General features: G+C 41.9%; 2 long non-coding RNA genes across 3 annotated transcripts; one reads left to right on the forward strand and one right to left on the reverse strand.

Annotated features, from left to right (window-relative positions):
• Nucleotides 1–418: 418 nt before the first annotated feature.
• On the reverse strand, nucleotides 419–4178 carry LOC111272885 (uncharacterized). Its single transcript, XR_002687772.2, has 2 exons — nucleotides 3249–4178; nucleotides 419–544 (listed from the first exon to the last, which is right to left on the reverse strand). It is a non-coding gene; the product is annotated as an uncharacterized LOC111272885 (long non-coding RNA).
• A 166-nt stretch (nucleotides 4179–4344) lies between these two features.
• LOC147751798 (uncharacterized) lies at nucleotides 4345–16411 on the forward strand. Of its 2 annotated transcripts, none has more exons than XR_015315881.1 (2): nucleotides 4345–4743; nucleotides 13415–16411. It is a non-coding gene; the product is annotated as an uncharacterized LOC147751798 (long non-coding RNA). The 2 variants fall into 2 exon arrangements; XR_015315882.1 differs by lacking the exon at nucleotides 4345–4743 and adding an exon at nucleotides 7242–7901.
• The last annotated feature ends 3114 nt before the right edge of the window (nucleotides 16412–19525 follow it).

A 19525-nucleotide genomic window follows, 5' to 3' on the forward strand; every position in this document is an offset into this window, starting at 1 on the left:
TGGATATTGAAATAAATTTTATGGCGGTTATCCAGTATGTGTGAATCTTGGCTAAGCAGTGACAAATTTCGCTCAATCCAATTAGGCTTCATTCGGACGTTCTGCACACGCTTTATAGTAGAAGAATACGCATTTCGAATACTCCATACAACTCTGATATTTGCGCAGACAAGGGAGATTAATCACAGGTTATATATAGAAACGCTTAGCCCACGACAAATGCGGTAATTTAGAGTTAGAGTGTGCAACAAGTCGTTCTATAGCGAACAGGTATTTGTGTAAATACGCAAATAGATACTATGTCACCAATAGTTACCGTACAAGTATATGTGTAACACTGTTCTAAAATATTCATCACGCTTCATCATAACTACAATAAAAAAAAAACAGTAAACATAAAAAAAACAACAAGGACAAAGTAACAACATATTGTAAGATAGGCCTTATTTTATTGTAGAAGCCGTTACGAAATTGGGTTCAGTCAGCCTTGTTTAACATCTGGGGATGATTCATACAATATTTAGGTGGTGTACATATGGTATGCCTGAAAGATAATTTGCTTTTTGTAACTGTTATATTTCTCTATACTTTGATTGTCTAGATATTGATCTTCCAATACATGCACATACCGCGCCCATTTAGTAAACGATCGACAGCAACTAGCTAAGCGGAGATGTTGCCCATAGTGTCGATGTAATATCTATATACGATTCATCTTGAGCGCGTCGCAATTAACACACTGCATTAACACATAGCTCGCGTTTCCTCTACTACGTTTCCTCTGTTGCACAGGGACCAGATACGCCTTTATGAGCGAAGTATTGTACATGGTTTTATTGAGTTGTTATATTTTTCGATTATTGTCAGTGAGTGGAGTAATCACAAACTGTAGGCGTGCACATTAGACCTAGCAGGACCAGGAATATATTGACATAGGTTTCTCAAGTCGCCAATTCCTCTGCGCCTGCCATATTCGATCATGAAGCTCCGCTGCGATGCACCGTTAACGGTGTTATTTGTCACTAATTAACAGGATTAGGCTTTAATGTTCATTATGGGAATTAGGGATTGGACAAACAGGCGGGTAGAGGAAGGCACGTGGAGGTAGTAAGCTAGCCTGGATATAAGGCTCGATTGGACGGAATGCGACAAGGGCCGTGGAGAATAGGTGAGGCGCCAAGGTCGCGGTGTAGTTATACCGAGGTCAGGCGAACGAGACGAAAGGACGACTGAGGCGACTGGAAGAAGGGTAAAGTTAGAGATTGGAGAAAAGGAATACGGACAAGCGCAAAACAGATCAGGAAGCGGAGACATTACTCGAATAGGACTGGGGAACAAAGAAGAAACAGGGGAAAGGCAGCTTAGAAAGGAAAGGATATTAGTCGAACATGAAAAAAGAGCGACGTTATAGAGAATAGGATACGTTGCTTAAGCCTGCCAGGGCTGAGGTTAACTAGAAGTGGTTTGGATGGTTTAACATACGTACGGTGAATTAACAACGTTGGGTTGTGTAACGGAGCGTAGTTATGCACGAAGCAAGAAGACGTATATCAACTCATTTGATCGATTTGGGCATATTGGTCGGATCAAAAGAACATTTCTTATGAAAGAAACGTGGTGCAGACGGTGTTAGAAAAAGATAACGAGCTGAGGGAAGGGAAAGGAACTATCTGATTTAGACGCTTGGGTTCCGCAAATTCAAGCGAATGCACGGAACTAGATTTTAGGACGACCCATTGCCTTTGGAACATTTGTCTGATCCATTGCCTATGATTCTGATTTTTCAGAAAATGACAATTCGAACACAAATTTAAATTATTTTCAGAAACTTGTATAGAAATGTGGGAAGATTAGATGTTCTTACGTTGAAAAAGCAAGCAGACTATTTTTTAGGTTTTACAATTCCGGCAAGCACAAAGGAACTAACATTTTATTCAGCTTTTTTGTGAAGTCAATAAGCTCCTGTCGAATAAACTATTGATATTGTTACAGCATATAATAGCACCAATTGTAGCCAATTTCCCATTCCAGCGTATGTCGAGCCTTTTTCCCCTCAAGTTTTTGCCAAAAAAGCTTTTGACCTTTAAACGAACCTGTGGCTTCGTGTACGGTCGATATTCGATAATGCGTCTTTATTTCGAGTTCGTTCTTTATTCGAAAGAACATCTCTGCACTATCTGATGTGGTCTTCCAGAACGTTCTTCTACACATTTAAGTTAAACAGCCACTAGCCTAAGTTGCTTTTAGTGAATTAAATTAGCGCGGAACGGTGTCAAAATCAGTAATTTTCCATAAATACTTGTTTGAGGCGTAGCCGATTCAAGGTCAAGATTATCGTTCATGACATTCATTGCAACATCTAAGTAGCAGAGTAAGTATGGCCGCAAGTTAGCGCTTGTAACAGACAAACGAATGTCATTATGCGAGCGGGAAGATTACTAAGGGAACTGTCAAATAACTATATAAAGTGTATGGGACGCGAGGCGACTTAAATGAAAATCTAGAAAAGAAATAAGATAACAAGGATAACACTACCGAAATCGCGATGATCAAAACAGTGGTCCCACAAGCTCGAACGTTCCACCAGAGCCATGTCCGATCGTCCATCTTCGTACGATATAGAAAAAATCAAGCTTCACAGTTGAAGAAGTAAATAAAGCTAAGGAGCGCCTTTCTCAATTGTAAATATACTTCTTTTGGAAAATTTGTTGAATCTACAACAGTTACACTTTAATTCGACCTTGTCTAATCTTCTTCCAAAATAAAGGACACGTATTCTATAAAGAAAAAGTACGTAGATAGTTCAAGTTCGCTTTGCGAAGCGGATGCCCTCTACCGAGAACTGCTAGAAGATCTTCACTTCGTTAGTCTCGTAACAGATATAGGCGTGATGAACATACGGAAATCGAGAGGAAGAACCGCACGGTCAAACCGTATTACACAATCGTAACCTAATTTCAAGAAACGTCGTCAAAATTCTTCCAAAATTACCTCAAATCTTCTATCTTAAAGTACCATTTTGCATAGAAACGCGCTATCCTGCCATTGGTTGAACACTTGTCGTCCTATAGTAAAGGACTATTTGAAACATGGTCGAAGAAGTAAAGCTGAAATCATTTCGATATTAATAGTTAGCCAAGTAATTCAGAAATAACCAAGGTAAAACAAGATGATTTTAATACTTTCGGTAACACAAATACGACAGAATCTCGAACAGTAATTGTTACTATATAATGGAATATACTTACACAACGTTGTACACTCCTGATGTATCAATCTGTTCGAATGTAGCTAACTAAACTGCTATACATTTCCAGGTTATATTCTGCCTTCGGTTGCAGCATCGCTGGGCTACAAAATGTCGATAACAGAACACAACTTATTGTTAAGTTTCTAGCACGGTCCAGCCATACCAGCTTATCGAGTGCAGCCCCGAGCTGCGAGCAAACGATGCAAACCCCTCAATACTCCAGTTTTTTGGCGACTCGCACTGAGCCCGCGGCATGTCTTGTAACTTTGCGATAGTTTAGGCAAAAGACTACAGCATTCGTTTTCCGAATAGCTTTGATGTTCCAGACCGCCTCGGTCTGTTGTCCAGCTGAAAAGGGTAGGTTTTTGTGGATGTCCATCGATGACCTGCGAACAATTAGTCCTTGGTTAGGCAGCAACTGGGCTAGGAAGCCAGCGATAACTCAGCTTCCTGTCCAATCCCAAATTGGCGCCTGGAATTTCTCACTGCGCTCGTACGCACGACGCCGTTTCCGAGAGCACAGCCATGGGAAATCCATTGACTCGCCATCGCACACAGCCGGCCTGTTCATAAAGAGGCGCGTGCTCTGGCATCATAGCGCGGTCGTTTAGGAACGGAAGCGTTGAACGCATGATACCGTCGTTCATGCGGCTAAGAGCTAAGAGCCTTTTGCCAATCACATATAGAGCGGCGCAAAGAGAGCATGGTTGGCGAGAGGGCGAATCATTGGCCAAGTGTCGACCTGCTGCGGCGGGTCCTCGGCAGCATTGGTCGAGAAGCCTCGTAAAGAAGACTATCGTTTTCGCCCTCTGAGCCGCGATAGAATGAACAATATGCTACGGCAGTAGTAGCAGAGGCAGTACTCGACTAGGGACACGGCTAGCGTTGGATAAGGAAGGAAAATACTGCATGCTCGCTAACTGGCCCAGGCTTGACGAGATTCCAGAACGCAATAGCGCTTGATATGAGGAACGCAAGCGGAGAGAGACGGACGACTGCGACCGGCCTTTCATAATGCCCTTTTTATTAAGGAGGTGACAGCCATCAGCTGCTGGGTCGTCGGCTAATCTCCGATGCTCGGTACTAAGGTTTGGCAAGAAAGAGTGTACATCGAAGCGATGAGCGAAAGAGTAGGATGCATCAGCAACGATCTTTCCAGGAATTCTGAAAGGCATCTCACGACAACGTTGATCGTTTGGCCGTGTGGCAGTTGTAGCCCCTGCTGCTGTTACGTGGTGGAAGTGACGGCGTCTGCCGTCGTGACGGTACTCGTCGTCGCAGGAATGGTAGTGCTTCGAGACGTAAACGGCCGATGCTCCTAACAGAGCTTTGCTTCTTCCCCAGGGGTTTTACCCTTTCCACCAGCTTCATAAAAATTACGACGACGACAACAACAACAACGACATCGACATCTGATGGTATTGGATACGGTCATAGTTGTTGTTGCTGTGAATAGCACTGCTGCTCGTATAGCAGTTTCTTTTTGGTATAGGGTACGTGTATACGCTAGTAGAGTATTATTCGACATCAGTAATACTGGATTCGCCTTATTACGATTCAATATTTGTAATATTTATATATAATTGTAAATATTCGATAGTACTAATTCTTCAACACTGATTCTTTGATCTTTCGGGATGTTGAAATCGCAAGCTGGTCCTATAGATACCGGTGTCGGGGAGCATTTTCTCTAAGGACGGCTAGGAAAAATTAACATGGGAAGCGTAATCTTATAGAAAATGAGTCCAAACAACGTAACAGCTAATTTAGGAACGAATTGGTGGATACGGCTTCTTTTGAACGAGTTACTCTAGGCTTGTACTGGCTTAGGTACTGAGCCCATTATAATACACGATACATTTAATGAGACAGAAGCATCGATGCTTGTGTTCCATTGTAAATCACGAAGCACTCAATTACCCTGCTTCGTCGTTAATTGAAGGGTTTAATCAAGAGGATACTGACAGGATCAAGTGGTGGTAGTGGAAAACCTCCGCTCTGTAGAGCCAGAAAACATTTCATTGTTTTGCTGTCTGGCTATTCCGGTCATCATTTTTACCTTGTCTTGTTGTTATAATCTAATACTGTATAATGTATTGAATTTTCATCACTAAAGCTTGTTTCGACTATCGTCTCTACTTATTTTTGCATTTTTGAAAATAATATTCATCAATTGCAGTCTTCCTTCGCTGTTGATGTATAACTACTTGAATCAGGGTTGTCACGAAGCTAACAAAATTAAATGCCGAAAAAAACCTGGTTTGGTGACTGTCTGAACGTTGCTCTTTGATGGCTTTTAATCTGCGTTAATGGAAAAACATCTGACACTAGATATTCCACAATATATGCAGTGTCATTGAATATTACGGATGGCATGCTCTTAAAGCAGATGCACAAGCGCATAATGGCGTGTGCGCCTCCTGTGACCTTTTTCCAAAAGTCATTAGCCCTCGCTAAAATCGCCTCTAATTCTACCTAAATTATATAGGTGCCCTTGTAAGCTGAAGTCAGGACATTTGAAAAGCCGTGAAACTTTATGGCCATCCAAGCCTATATCCAAGCTTTCCGTTTCGGATATCTGAACATTTTATGTGGTTTAATTATGATGATATATATTATCATTTTTTGCTAGATGTTTGACGTTTTATACGTAATACATATTTTGAAGTTGGACCAATTTTCAAGGTTCTGCCCAGTTCATTTGTGTTACTGGTAACTAACAAAGGCCCCGTCGAGTCGTAAAGGAAAAAAGAGGGTTCAAGGATTAGAACAACGGGTCAATTTAACCATGTAAGCATATACGTATATGGTATGTATTGGGTACATGGTGTTAGACTATTGCGCACGTCTTGATAATTAATATAGAGCTTAAGTTGGTGTTGGCCTAAGGTCCAGGTTTGCAATAACATGGAATATTATGAGAAGAGACAAATTTTCTGTAGAAAGCACAACGTACTTCGCGGGTTCGCTTTGCGCTGTGCAGTGTTTGCTACTGAAAGTTATTTGTGATTTGTCGAAAAAGCCAGTAACAGTCTAAAAGCAGTTGAATTTTGTGCGATACAATCGATTGCGAGAAGCTATTATTATAGATAGAGCCCGAAGCAGTCCTATTGCAAAATGGAAACCGTTGTCCTTATTGTTGTATGCTCTCTGTTGGTCCTGAACTCTTTAGTTGGCCGTTCGGCTTTTGTATTCTTTGATAGTCAACCGTTTAATACTTTTTTTTTGTGATTCAATAAACGTATTAGCGGATGAAAAACATCGATTTAAGCAATCACACTTAATGTTTGCTTTACTCATAATGTTTTAGACTATATATATATGTATATATATGCGGTAAAGTTCAAAGGGTCCAAGCGACCACAGTTAATTTAAATTTTCAGACGAATAGTTACGCAATTTTAGTAAAAGATAACCTTAAGACCTCAAGTATTTTTATTCTGTTAAATAGAAATAATGTATTAATTGCTATTTTCGCTACTCATGGTTTATTAACAGATAATGTTTTTTTTCCATGCTTAATGTGACTTCACCACCAAAGTTCATGATTTTATATTATTCATTAATTTATCCATGCACGGAGCCACAACAGTATGGATAATATGTCACAATTCTGTAGGCTAAGAGTCGACCTGTGACGCGATTTAGGACGCCACACTTGTCGGCCTGTGTCCTACTTGCGGATCAAACTCTAGCGCATTCTCGAAGGCGTTAGTTTGCCATCGTGCTCTTTGTTTTGCAGACGCTGGCTTCGTTTTTTTTTTTCTAAAAATCAATAGAGCTTTAAACAGCACGCATTATATTTGATGTTTAGAATGGAATCAACTGCTTACAAGTGGTACCGATACTGTGGAAGGGCTTTCGCCGGAATATGGGTCAGTGGCGAGTGCATAAGGACTGCTGACGTTTCCTCCGCCATCGCTCTAACCGAGCTATCGCAGCGAATGCGCACGAAACCAACTGTGTCAAAAGACCTCAATTCCAAGCTAAAGCCGAATAATAATAGAAGAGAATACCCTTAAGGAGGAGTCAAATTCCTTGCAATGCATTACTATTGGTGACGAGATGTGAACTTATAAGTTTGATGTGGAGACAAGAACCCAATCCTCTTACTGCCGTTTCGTACGCGAACCCAGATCCAAGAATGCTGCAAGATTAAGAACAAGAGCTAAGGTTCTCCCCACTTTTTTTTTAAATTTTTTTGGCTATCAGGAGAATTGTACACTATGGATTCAGCCGAGTAATTTTCAAATCAGTAAGGAGTACTGTCAAAAAGTCTAGTCCCAGAGTTCTTCATTATGACAGCGCACGAGCCTACACTTTGGCACGTGTACTGCATCCTCTACAGACTCTGTGCTTACAAGATTTAACCTCCTGCGGCCTTCTTCTCTCCCTAAGGCTCAAATAAACGTTGGGGAGGAAAACGGTCTGGGACTATTATGAAGAGTCTAAAAAAACAAGGGCAGAACTGGCTTCTATTTCTTCGATTGAGTTCGAAGAGTGTACTTAACGATTGTAAAGATAGTGGCACAAGTGCATTAAATCCCGCGAAAGCGACTTCGATGGGAATAAGTGAACTTCCGAATACGACCTACTGCAAACGTCCATGCATCGTGTCCAATATGAAGTTGTCAAGAGTACTCAATTAACTGTAGGTTTGAGTTAACATATAAAATCTCCCCATGAAGCTATACGTATGGTTAATTTTTATCTATCATTAATTTGTTATTTAGATTATTATTTATGTATTATTTTAGACCATTTCCTTAATTTTGTACTTTCATAGAGATAGCGCACTAGGACTTTCGCGAAAAGCGGCTATAAACGAAAGTGATATGTGTGAATGAAACAATGTTATCATAACTGAGAAGAACCTGCATTTTACAAACGTGTGTTTCGCGCACTTTGTCCGAATGAGCGGCATAAAAATCCCTATCCTTTGCCATTCAGCGCAGTGTCGACCTGAAGATCTGCAACGAAGTTGTTGTTGGTCGTTCATTGTTGCCATACAAATGAGGAGTACGTGTGGGTGTGTAGAGACCTTTGCGGCTTGTTCTATGTACAAGATGAATAGTCTTAAGAGCCCGTATGTGGCTGCTCAACGATCAAAGGCGTGCAGGCCCACCGAACATAACACATACAGCGACTTTTCCATTACTGTTGCTGCCAGCGTCAGCAATCCCGTTATTTCTGATTCTGCTTTAGATGTCTTCACTTCCTGGCATTTCCCCTTGCAAATATGGTTCTTGCTGTCGCGAGCAAGCCTACGTCGTTTCGTACGGCTTCTGGACCGTTTTTCCATCTGTCTTGCTACGCTATGTAAAGGAAATGGTCCTCTTGTCAGTTTTGGGCAACACTGGTAAGAAACCTGTAGATATCGTCAAATACTAGCAGTGGCAGAGATTCAGTAAAGAGGACCAGTTTTCGCCAGTGCACATTTCACGGTAACGCCTATCATTGTTGAAGCATATAGCAGCACAGCCAGCCGCCCTCGTCTGCCGACTGCACTGACCGATACTTAATGCAGACACTCTATGGGACGAGCAAGTACAGCGAATCACTCGAAATGGAATGATTTTCATGAGATAGCCAAGCAGCTCTGGCCATTGACGCGTCGAGCAGACAATACTGCCCAAAGCATTTGGCGCCAACAGATAGTCGCGATGGGCTTTTCTTGGGCTGATTCCGCTGGATAAATCTGACCAGGGCTCCTGGCCTCGGGGCCCTGGATTCCAGGGCACCGTAGCCAACCGCCATTCCGTCCAGCACACTACAAGTTACCGTTGAAGAAATGCTCCAGCTGCAGCCAAATTGGATCAAAACAAGCCGCGGTGAATAGCTTCGCAAACCCGTTTTGCCAGGCTGCTCATAGAAACCTATATCTGGTGCAGCCACATCACAAATACTCCTGCCGCGTTTGTACAGTTTCGGGAGGCCGGATGTTTTGAGAGATAAACAGTATCGATGTTACTTAGAAACATGAACAAAAAATTATCTAAAGCACCCGATACATGGCGAAGAGAACAAAATAGGCCAACGAGGGATAAGAGAACAATCAAACTCAAATCTATTATGTAGTACCTAAATGAAACGCCGTAGTAGCATTAAATCGTCAGAAGTTACTACATAAAGCAAGGTATCGAGGATGAATCGAGTCAGTCACTTACTTTGTTTTTTGTTCGCCATATCATCTACGGGTCATTTGCAATCTCAGCGTACTTGCAGACAACAAAAGTGGCATGCACCTTTTTATCATCGCCAGCATGTAGGACTGTTGTAGGCAGCTGCAAACACGGAGTCGGGTGACCCTCAAGGGGTCTTCTTTTATTTTTGAAATAATATGTTTGTAAAGAAATCGCCAATTGTCCTATTCTGTGCTACAGTTCCTACTTTAACAACAGCCGGTCAATTATTTTCAACCGGATACGAAAAACATTTGTACCTATGTGACCGACTAACTCTAAGAGTTCTTGGCAAAAAAAACAGCGCCTCGCTCGAAATCCAGTATTAAATTAATATGTTCTCTATTCGTCGTAACCTGCGAAGATCTTTTCCAATTTTTCGACGCATTCATCTATTGCATCTCATTAAGAGTCTTCAGAAGAATTAGAAATTAGTTTTTGAGGCCCACTTTGTTATCGTTAAAAACATAATTGGTCACTGAACGGAAAAAAGTCATCCGATGGAAGAAGATCGAAAGGGAATGGCGGGTACAGAAGAATTCTGTACTCAGACTCTTCTGGACGTTTTCTGTTGAGTAGCTCCATTTACGTGACGACATTGCGTCGTACGCGAATACTTGTTGACTGTGGTTTTTTTCGAATATTCATCTTTGTATAGGATCCTTCTGGTCTCACTTTATAGCATCTTGAATAGAAATCTAGCTTAACCCTGGGCTTACGCATATCTTCTGGAGCTACGCGTTTCTTTATTTGCTACATATTGACGTAGAATCAGATTTTTTTGTCACCTGTAATTATTCTATAGAAAAACCTGTTATTAAGACTAAGTGGTGCCCGATGCCGGCCGAGCTAACAAACAAGCGGCAGCTGTATTTCTTTGTGCCCTTTGCTCAGTCTGCAGGGTGTCTAGCCCCCAACTTCTTATTAAATCCCATAAATTTCGTATGCTGCTATTTGTATGACTAGCTCGTCCTGTCGGCCAAAAGTTCTCTTTTCAAGATGCATATAGTCAGTCTTCATCAATCCCGACTGGACGTTTAAGACGGAGTACGCTGTCGGGTTTCAGGGTGCCACTATTGAACTTCGCAAAGCCGCCTTTAACCACTGCTCCCGTTGATGAAATCGACACCAGCCGTGGCACAAATATTCGGGGCTGTTTAGAAACTTTTTAATTTTGACAAGAGCTAGAGTCGGGTAAGCGTTTTTTCATCGGAAACATCCCTATTTAAAGCTTGAATTCGGAGTAAAAGTATTTCCGTCGTAGGTAAAAAAGAATGCAAAGCTCTAACTTAAATCAGTTACACACCAACCTGATACAAATTGCACCACTCATTAACTAATTTGCCAGCCTATCACGAAGAAACATACAATGGTTGACCCTAGGTGCAGAAAATGCGGTTTTATGCGATTATTATATAGGTGCAGAACGTAGATACAGGCACATAGCGGATTTCTTCTCGATTTGCTGCCTTTAGTTTTTTCAGCAATAATATTTGAGTACGATGCTAGAGAAAGATGCATTTTGTTCATATTCTGTACAAAATATGTCCGCCAAAAACGGTTCGACTGGGTGGTCTCTCTATACAAACATATCCCTTCGAAACAGGATCAATGAAATAGAAATACAATGCCAGACGCCGTCTGAATCCTTATAACAAAATGGAGTTTTACATGACTCGGTTCGACTGTGATGGGGATCTTTGGTAGAAACTTCCTCGTTTCTAGGGAGCCAGCTTACGTTGCTAGCGCGCAATGCTCATACATATGCTAACCGGCGACTTTGTCTGTCGCTATAATACATCCCGTTTATAAACGGGAAACAAACCTTCGAAAGAGATTCGCATTTCAAGTGCATAATACAGAGCAACTTCTGTTCAATTGATAATGACGAAACATAGTTTTTTTACCCACACAGAAATTTATCTTTGGTGGAAGAGACTTAGCTTCGGTTTTCTAGTTGTAAACAAGTCATATAAAACAAAAACAGATTAACCCGTGTTATACCGCGTAGCAATCAGCAACATCAAAGTACTGACTTGTTACCTCTCTGATATCTACCTCTTACGCAAGATAGCACGATCTCTTACACGAGGCATCAACGTCGAATCGTGAAGGTTCGACATGCTTTTCTGGCCTTCAGCTCGTCGCCGTTCCAGTACCACTAGATCCTCTGCATAGAGAAATCGTTTAATGATGTTGTTTACTAAATACGTTTGTTTCCAGCTTTACAATGACAGTCGGTCGGCGAGAGCTCTCTAAGTATCAAACGAGCACGAGAAGACAACTTTCGAGCCGCATTATGTTCACTGACTGGAAAACAGGCTCATGTTTATATCGAGCGCGGCGTAGTAGATTGTAGCCCAGGCCATTTAGAGCCAATGTCATTTGCTGTTAGTAAGTAATAGACTGCAAATAGACTGCTTAGACTACAGCGCAACTCATCAAATTTTACCTCGTAAACTATACTAGGACGACGAGAGAGCAGGTGACAGGTAAAACGAAAATATTACCATTATTGGTTATTTATTATAGCATTCAGGCTCATGGTGCTGTGCCACACGTACGATACTTACGCGGATAGGGTCGCCTGCCCCATGATGTACGAACTTTTGCTAGTGTCTCCTGTCAGAAAGTGTAAGCATCGACGATGAACAAACTCGACCCGTACGAACATACGTTGGCCAACTCCTACCAATTTTGCTAAGAGAAAGCAATGCCCAAAAATAAACAATACGAAGAAGTCGGTTGTCGAGCGACCTGCAATCTCGATGGGGTAATGAGACTCAGGAAAATCCTGCATCGCGTGAGGGAAGTCGGAATAGGTACGTGAACCCAATCTAACACTATAGGGGTCTATAAATGACTTCTGCAAGGTCGTTTTGCTCCTATTTGCTCCTATTTATTGTCCCTACATTCTCAATCGTTTCTCAGTTCAATCACGGGCAACAGCATAGGTTCTCGAATAAAGATTCAGTTGCTGATTTGCGTGCCCCTTATAATGTAAATCTGCATTCGTCGAGGTTGGAAAGTAGAGTTCCAATTCTGACTAAAATAAAATTAACGACGCTAAATTGTGAACCCATTCGTCTCCTTTAAAATGCAGCGCGTGGCTATGCAAGGTTGAGCTAATTTGTCAAACAGATATTGAAAGGACTAGAAATGGCCTTACATTGATTAAGATTGAGATGCAGAAAGGACATTGATCTTTACCTTAGCAAGAGTAACCGTGCAACTATAGACAGCCTGAAACGATTAGTTAGTTCAATTATTACTACAGAAAGCAGGCTTTTTTTCAGGATTGGACCCATTTTACGAAACACACTTTAATAATCATAGAAAAGTGTTACTGAAAACCGAAATTATTATGCGTGGACAATACCCTATCTAAACCAGTGAAAAGATCCTTTCGACTGACCTTTTTAAAATATCGCCGCCGTAGCTATTGTTATCATTCAAAAGCGCGAAGGCACGTTTCACTATCATACATATCGGTGCCCAAATGTCCTGGGCGAAGCCGGTAACTGGTTCTTTTTTGCATCATCGACTAGAAGTGCACGACCGTAATATGTTTATGATTTGAATCTAAATCATACGTAGTCGGCTATGTTTAAAATGTTTGACACCACATTTTTATTTGATGACTCATGAGAAGCACGATTGTCGTACGACAAGTATCAGTGATGGGAAACTTTCACATAGCTTTAGATTTTGGTTCTATATTATTTTATTATTACGTTATCCTATATTAAAGCATCTTTTACATTTTCAGTCATGGGTTATATTGTGTAATAACAACTAGCGATGCCCAATGAAAACTCTTGTACATATAGAGTTATATATATATATATATGCCACGGGCAAGATTATTCATTGGACATCTCTAGATTTTATTAAACAAGATAACGCATGATTGAAAAAACACACATACTGATATATCTGCTGACTTGTTTGTTTGGTCACCCTCTTTGTATGAGCATTGCAGCATATACGTGGCTGGCGAACTGCATGGATATATTGTGGGTGCGTACGATTCTCGGTGAGGAGATTTCGTCCCTGTGTATGAGGTGACGGTTGCGAAGTGAGCAGTGGGGGCGTTGCTTTTGCGTACAATGAGGGCGTCGTAGAAGAAACTGTATAACTTCGTAGGCAAGGCCACGGCAGGATACGTCGCATCCGCCCGTTTTCTTCTTCCTCAACGAACGAATGAATCCCTTCTCAGTTTACTGTGTCTGGCTTGGTGTGTCTCTTTGCGGTAAGGTTCTCTTTCTTGTCCGACGGCTGCTTTCGGCATGAGGCTTCTCTCTCCAGTCTTCTGCGGTTCTGTCCCATCCCTGATGGCTCAACAGAGAAGAGCAGAAAGCAGAAGAAGAAGTGTTCGTACCCAGCCCGTATCAGCGTCAGAATAAAAAGAATTGAAGCCACGATCAAAATGACATAGCCGAATAGTAGTCAAGGGGCCAGCGGCAACAGTGGCCGTGGCAGCAGCTGCCTCCGCCGCAAATTGCTCCTTCAATCCTCCGCAGTTCCAATGCGAATGCGAGAGCGTGAAGACGGAGGAGTAGCTCGAAAGGATAGTCGAAGGGGAAACGTACGTGTATATAAGCGTTTGACGGAGGTCGGCCGCTCATAGACGACGGACATAAAGGAGCCGAAGGGCAGAAGATAGTTGGGACAAGAGGAGCTACGTTTGCTACCAGCAGATTTTCTGTTGGATCACAACAGACACAAACAACTAGAACTAACTCATGTTTGAAAGACTATTCCTCGAATGTCTTGCACGACGTGTAGAAAGCTTGCTTTGATAGAAGAGGGGTAAACGCAGTATGGGCGCAGAGAACCTGACGCAAGCCTTCTTGTCCCGTCCAAATACATATTTCGCCGATTTTCTGTTTGTAGAGTAACTTAGCGCCGCATCCTGGCAAAAAGAGAACAGCAACGAAAGCCTGGCGGGGAACTTACAATGGCCCCACATCAACAATTTACGATTGCTATTGGTGCCATTACCAATGCAGCTACAACTGGCGTCGTCAATTTGAGCACTCGTTGCAATGAAGGCATCAAAGTTAAGTTCAAGTCTACGTAATTATTGTTATTCGACCCATCTGTCGAGAGCTTTGAAGATGAATTCACTCGAAACCGTCACAGTCTCCGGAAATGGACCAGCATTGAAAAATGTGTACGCGTTTTATCACGAATCACAACTAATCGTGCAGAATACGCCTTTTATTATACAGAAAATTCGAGAACAGCTTTACTATTGGCATGTTTATGTTCGACCAATAGGCCTTTTGTTAACGATGGCATTCATTATGGTTAGTGCGATGTCCGAAAAGACCTGTAAACACATTAGCGCTGTTTTTACCTGTTGAAGTATCCGACAACGCCGCATCAGTAGTTCCGTTCGCGTAATAGGGGGACAGTTCACTTGAAACAAGCGTATATACCAAGCTCATGCGATATTTGAATATAATCTTAGATAAGAAAAAAATACATGTGTATGCAATTTAAAACTGTACTTAGATAAAAACTGCGTTTAAACTGCGTGTAAAAATTCATATCTGGAAACGCACTCCAAGTGATTCCACTTGTGGCGCTATTGCATCTAAGAAAAATAGCGTGACACGTTCAACCTATTCTGATAGTTGCACGAAAGGTGGACGCGTACGCCTATAATGGGTAACGTCTAAATTTCATAAGAGCAGTAACAACTAAGCCCCAATCTGAACCGACGCCTCATGTCACTCATAAATACGGACTAATGAAGCGGTACGTGGCAAATTAGCCGTTCGGCACACTTTGTTGATTACCTTTCGACGAGCTCTAGCTACCAGATGTACGTGAAGTTTATGGAAAAAGTAAAGCCAACAATCAGATGATGTGATTAGTTTTTATTTGCCGAGAATGAGCTATACATATTACGTTTATGCGCACACTCCGGCGAGTGAACGATGAGTGCAGGCACGCATGTCAGGAAACCCGACAGGACGATCAACCGATCTGCGGCTAGCGTACTCACAGATCCACTAGGCTTCCCCGCAAGTTTTCATTTGAAATACCGTTAGAATCGGTTCCGACCCAAGAGCGAAGAATGTGAAATCCAGGACACAGTACTGTAGGAATACGTTGTTAGCTAACTTTTATCTGCTCAAATCTTTTTCTAAAAAGCAATAGAATAATTTCTCTATATGCAAAACTAAAGATTCATTTATTGAGAACCACAAAAATAAAAATTATGTGTACTTTTCAACACTAGGAAGTCTTCAACGTGTAACGTTCATATCATGTTTAGTTCAGGTTTAGCCTGCAAATGTGGCTGATGCTTTAGCTGTAGCAGGGGTAGTGGCCACGGTGTTTGATGGTATATTTTTGATACGCACATGGTTTACATTCGTCGATCCTCTGGTGCCACTTGGCCGGTTCGCTCAACGGTGACTTCATTGTGTATGTAGGTGCTTAGACGCCTAAGCACTACACACACACAATGATGAAACGTGAGCCGAAGTGCTCACCAAGGTCGAGCCAGCCTTGAAATCATCCTCAAGCAATGATGAAAGTAGTTATCGCGCCAACGAGTCTTCATCATGCTCCAGTGGTTCGTCATCCTTTGTCATGAGGACCTCCCTGCGCTCGGTGTTATTAAATTGCGTGTAGGAATAAGCTCGATGTGCTCTTGGGTTAAGGAGAAAGGAACAGGCGTACCTTGTCTGCCATGTGCGCTCCTGCAGTATACCCCGACCCAAAACCAACGGGAACGGTCGAACGTCAATTCTTGACTTCAGCTGGTAGCAGTGCTTCGTGGGGATTCGGGTATGTCAGAAGCGGTTGTGGAAACTGATACCAGGCTATGTATGGGGCTCGTAAACAGTTAGATTAATAGGGTAATAATAACGGTAGACTAGTAGTAAAACCTCCGAGCGGTTCGCTTGGGAATTTATTCAATTGTAGAACTGAAATAAATGCATCTTCTATGGCAATCTTCCTTGACAATTGTTTTCTCTACAGATATTATACTAAGTCTGATAATAATAACAACATTAGCACAACTATCCAAGTGCCAGAAAATGGCACCAATGGGAGCTGTGTATGTCCTTCGTTATTCCGGTGGTTTTCTAAGGATTTATTTTGATCCTTTTGTAAGGTTGTATCGAGGTTTACGAATCTGTAGCTATGAATTAAAATTCTGCCGTGCAGCAATCACAGCCCTACAGACGTTGCTTGCGTCACCATTTAGGGATGACAATACGGTTACGCCATCAGCGATTTTGCAACAGAAATTCGAATAGCAAATCTCTGCTTCACCCCTGCAGTACGCCGCCAACAGATAAGCCAATCAGCCGCTCTTCCCAACAGTGCGGCTCCACTGTTCTCCTATAAAATTTCGGTTATAATTGACAGAAAGTTGATTTTCTGCTCTTCTTAGTTAGATCATTGCAGGCCTTCTGGCTGATATCGGTATACTTGTAAAATGCCTAAAGCGCAATTAGCTTAAATAGAGCTCCTGAAGACAACAAAGTATGGAGATAGATGCTTACCTCTATTTAATGTCCAGCAGGTTCAATTTACCAGAAGGGGACGAAATCATACATAAGACGACATTTTATTCCATGGACAGCCACTAAGTCTGTGCTTTTCGTTGAAATAAAGCTTCTAATTATTATGCCAAGTTGTTAATCTTGCGAAGTTTTCACTTGAATAATGTAACCGAACGATGACAAAATAGAAGGTTCTGCGAAAGGCTCCATGTAATAATAATATTCTATATGACAAGACTGCTAGAGAAGACAACCTGTGCCGGATGCCGCGAGTACAGGGGCGAGGCATTGACTATACTTAGTTCTTATCCGTTAATTTTTCTATCGCAAGCGGCAAATCTGCCGCTTGCGATAGAAAAACTTGCGACTGCCCAAGCGGCAGAGTTCACTTTTTGCGTTTCGTTATCAGGTTCGATTCAATGGCGGAAAACAGCGCGAAGATGTTTAGCTGAGTTGTAGAGTTTTCGGAAAAATCCCTAGAGCGGAGAATCCCTAGAGAGTTAGTCGATACAGTCTAGAGGTGGCGTCTACAGTTGTACGAGCAATAACTTCTCGTGCAACGTTCCTGTGACAGCGCAAGTTGCCTACGTACACAGGGAAAGTTTACATATGTACTAGTAGTGCTGATATTTACTCATACACATATTTCTCTTCCAGTATAGTCGTAGTATACATAATTTGCCAGTATGTATATATACTCTTAGCCTGTGTCGGAAAAAACCAACAAATGAATAATATCAATTACAATGAGTTAACAGCCACCAAACTTTTCCATTCGATCGATTTGCATGAGTATAGGTTATTCTTAGCGACCCAACTATAACTCTTAAAAACCTTTTAGCTTTGCAACGTGCAGCTGCGTAATGTGTGGAGATTTATGTCCAGCACTAGCGGGCAGGGAATATTACTTCGGACGAAACAAAACTCTCACACTACAGAAGCAGTACATTGATAGTTATCAACGGTTCGCTAATGCATTTTTCTCAGGATACTCGATATCGGCATATGAACAGAAGACGTACGTGAAAACGCGATCAGTCATAGTTCCTTGTACGTCTCGATAGCTTAATTGACCTTGCGGTATCTCCGTATTTAGCTTAATCCAATGGGACTAGTAGCAAGTGCACTCTGCGTGTTCTGTTACATTCATGACGTAACTTAAATACTTCTTTGTAGACCATGGCCGATACGCTTAACAGTTAGTGCAATAATCGTGACGGTCCCTGAAAGTTCCTTGTTGCCCTCACGCTTTTTCTGGAGGCTTTCATATGAGCGAGATCGTGACATAACAGCGCCGAGGCTGTGTATTACCCTGCGAAGGAAAGAAAAAAAATTAGGTCTGAACGGGTATATCCTCGATGTTTCGAGTTTTTACATCCGTGGTGTCGTCGTTAGCCATTCCATCAGATGGCTGGCTCCCAGCACAAAACGAAGTATAATTATGCCCGGGTCCAGACGTAGACCACAACGTGTCCCTAGGATCAGCAGGCAAATACGTTAGGAATGGATATGTCCTGTAAGACATTCGTGGATCATGTACATGTAACATGTAGAGTTCGACACGATTAATAACAGTGTCGACATAAATGAATGGCATATGTGTTCGTCGTGTTGGGTAAGACGGTGCTTAGGGGATTTAGCTTCAAGGGATTTAGTGTGCCTAGAACTTCTATTACAATGATAATCAATATATATTACTTGTTTTTGACTATACGATGTATTTATAATTCATAGGACACCGTTGATAAAGGCCGTATTCACAGGATGAACTAATATAGAAAGTGTTGCATTTCATAAGTCTTCGTTAAGACAGATTACTTCTAGTCTCCGGACAACAGTTCTTAAATCAACAAATATAGGGACTATGGAGCCGATTGAAGATGTTGAGATAACAAGACAACGCAATCTCGAATGTATAAAGTCATAGTTTGGCTGAACCTGAAATTTAATTGGGGTCATAGCCAAGCAGCTCGTAAAATAGTTTTCCTTTAGCCGACATCAGGTTTCTATCGGTGACAACCAATTACCTGCGGGATCTTTTCCGGAAATCTGCTTCGTCCTGAAAATGAATTCACCAGTCACTACAATGACCGAGTGAAAATGCAGTCGATGTATGGAACCCTAGCACAGCTATAACCCAGAGGAATTTAACGAAGTCGCATATGAACTGACCAAATTGTCAGAATGGCTTAATCAGGTGCCATTGGGGCGATGGGTTAGCAATAGATGGTTTGGAAAATGAGCGTGTTTCGTAAGAGTGAAATCATTCCGATGCGCGAAAACGATAGGATGGGGAATAGCCAATACTGCTCGGGCGTTTCTTGCTCACATCATGGCCTAATACGGTTGTGGCACTTAACTGAACAGCGTCAAATTAGGACTACTGGCGATTACTCTATGAATTCGCTAAAGTGTATGGAATGTCCTTGTATTTGATAGATTATCGCTTGGCGCGTCTAGGTCCTGAAGAAGTCACTGTATGTCAAGCGCCAATCGAAACAACTTCGCGCTCGGTTGCCGAAGGATCAAAATAGCACTTCCAACAAGTTACCTTACTGCAT

This window comes from Varroa jacobsoni, unplaced genomic scaffold, assembly GCF_002532875.2.
Source record: "Varroa jacobsoni isolate VJ856 unplaced genomic scaffold, vjacob_1.0 contig03676, whole genome shotgun sequence".
Taxonomy (NCBI): Eukaryota; Metazoa; Arthropoda; class Arachnida; order Mesostigmata; family Varroidae; genus Varroa; species Varroa jacobsoni.